This window comes from Aptenodytes forsteri, unplaced genomic scaffold, assembly GCF_000699145.1.
Source record: "Aptenodytes forsteri isolate BGI_AS27 unplaced genomic scaffold, ASM69914v1 Scaffold142, whole genome shotgun sequence".
Classification (NCBI taxonomy): domain Eukaryota; kingdom Metazoa; phylum Chordata; class Aves; order Sphenisciformes; family Spheniscidae; genus Aptenodytes; species Aptenodytes forsteri.
Genome location: NW_008794598.1, coordinates 4,206,716 through 4,209,048, shown reverse-complemented (window position 1 = coordinate 4,209,048; position 2,333 = coordinate 4,206,716). Strand labels below are relative to the sequence as shown.

At 61.6% G+C, this 2,333-nt stretch overlaps 1 protein-coding gene across 1 annotated transcript in view; it reads left to right on the top strand.

Moving 5' to 3' along the window:
* Positions 1 to 2,333, top strand: part of MDFI (MyoD family inhibitor) — a 34,147-nt gene that overhangs the window by 138 nt on the left and 31,676 nt on the right. The gene's annotated exons all lie outside the window — the stretch shown is intronic.

Below are 2,333 nucleotides of genomic sequence, written 5' to 3'. Positions count from 1 at the left end.
TACTCTGTTCGTTGGCGGGGGAGCCGAGCCTGCTGCCACCGGGGCTCCCGCTTTCATCTTTTCTTTTCATTATCCTTTTGTGTGTGTGTGCGTCCAGATGGGAAGATACCAAAAGATTTCTAGAGACAGAAGGTCCGTAGTTCAGGTGAACAGATGGTATTAATGCCAAAAAAAAAAAAAAAAAGTATTAATAATAACGAGAACAACACAACCAAACACCCCTCTTCTCCCTGCTCTTTCTTTCTGTGGTGGTGATGTGGGTACCCAGCGCCGGGCTCCTCCCGGCAGGCAGCCGTGGCCTCCCCGGTGCCCCGTGCTGGCTTTGGGGACCAGCACCTTCCTCGGGGACCAGCACCTTCCCCCAGCACGGCCGGGCTGGCACTGGCTGTCCTGGCACGCAGCAGGATCTTGGGGGACTTGCTGTGATGGACATAGAGCTGCTCTCGTTTTTGAGCCCAACTCCAGGCTCTCCCAAAGCGACCCTGAGCGCTGCTCCGTCCCTCCCTGTCCCTGGTACCCCGGGTTGAGACATTGGCGGTGGGGGCTGCTTCACTGCCTCAGCACATGGCCCCCAGCCCTGTACCGGGGTCCTGGCCACCAGCACCCCAGGAGCTGCGTTTTGGGTTGAAAATGCAGCACGCAGCTGTGGGTCGTGGCGGGGTGTGCTTGTTTGTCCCCGTGCATCACCTCTGTGACATCCCCAAGGGGCTCTTGGCCCTGTGGTATGTGTCCCTGGGGCGAGCCCGTAACTCGCATCATCCTTTTTGCTGTCTGTTGCATCCTCGGTACCAGGTGGCTGCAGAGGTGGAGGGGTCCCTGGCTCCCCCCTGCAGCCATCGGTGAGGCTGAGCGAAACCCCCCAGTCTTGTTTCCCTGTGCCACCCCGGCACCGTCTGGGGGATGCCGAGACCCTCGGGGAGCAGCAGCCGCCCGGGGGGGGAGGCACAGCTCGGTGGGGCTATTAACGGGGGTCACCAGCATCCCCCCCGGCTGGTGTTGCAGAGGGGCCCTTTCCCCTCCCTAAAAACCCGGAAAATCCTGCAATCCCCTCCCCAGCCCCACACGTTGGCGGCCGTCGTGGTGTGTGGGTGCTCGCCGGCGTGGTGCCGTGCCGTGCCGTGCCGGCCTTCGCTAGGTGTCTCCACTCGACCCGTGTTTCTCCCCGCGCCGCAGCCTCGCTCGCTCCCTCGCTGCTGCCGAAATACCAGGGCGAGGAAGTTTGCCAGGCCGCCCGCTTCCCCTCGCCCTCCGGCCTCTCCTGGCTCGTCCGCCGCCGCCAGCTCCCACCCAGGCTCTGCCGGACACCAGTGACCCTGCCCGGGCTGGGGGGCACAAACCGAACCCCATCTCTTGCAGTGTGGGTGCAGCCCCATCCCCCCGGTACCTCCAAAGGAGCTGCGAGGCCGGAGGCGCCGCGTATTTTTCCCACCTGATTTCCTTTCTTTTTTTTATTTTTCTTTTTTTTTTTTTCCTTTTTTTTTTTCAGTCTTTTGATTTTAAGTTATTGTTTTAAACAAGTTTACAGCTGCCGCGGGCGGGTGTTGCTGGAGGGAGGCCGGCGTCGCGCATTGCTGCTTTACTTGTACGAAGGAGCGGGGAGGGATGGACGGGGTGGATGTTGGGGTGCAGCCCCCGGCCCCCCGCCGCTGCTGCTCGGTCACACTTCACCCTCGGCAGGGGATCGCCTGCCTCCATCCAGGCTTTTGGGTTTTTGGTTCGCATCTCCCCAGCGAGGGGGCAATTGTGCCTCTTTATGGCAGCGCCAGCACCCGGTGTCACCCCTTGTGCTGCTCCAGCGTGTCTGGGACACCCCAGTGTCCCTGGGGGGGGGAACGACCTGGCCTTGTACTGGTGTAGTTCACCCTTTCCGCGGAGTGGGGGGGAGGTTTTGCAGCCTGATGCACGTGGGCACGGCCGGTGCTGCAGGTGCTCAGGAGCTTGCATGGGTGCGGGGAGCCGTTGCACCGGAGGGTGGTGGGTGCTGCCGGCCCCGGCTCCCACCCATTGCCGGGGGTGCTTCGCTGGTGGGTCCTTCCCCGCATCCACGGGGCTTGGGGGCTGGGCGTGGGCTCAGTCCCCCTCGCCGTTTTTTTGGGGGGTGTTTCAGTAGCGGCTCCCCTTCGTTCGCTCTTCCTGGGTCCTTTCCCCTCCCCTTCCTCGTGCTCTTCAAACTTAATTTTTTAGCAGCTCTGCAGCTCCCTGTTACTTTGCATACCGCTGGGGCAAAATCCAAGGCGGTCCAGGCACAAAGCGCGCCCGGCATTGGCGAGCCCTCCAGCACCCGCTGCGGCCCTTGCTCGGGGTGTGGTTTTTTTTTTTTTTTTTTTTTTTTT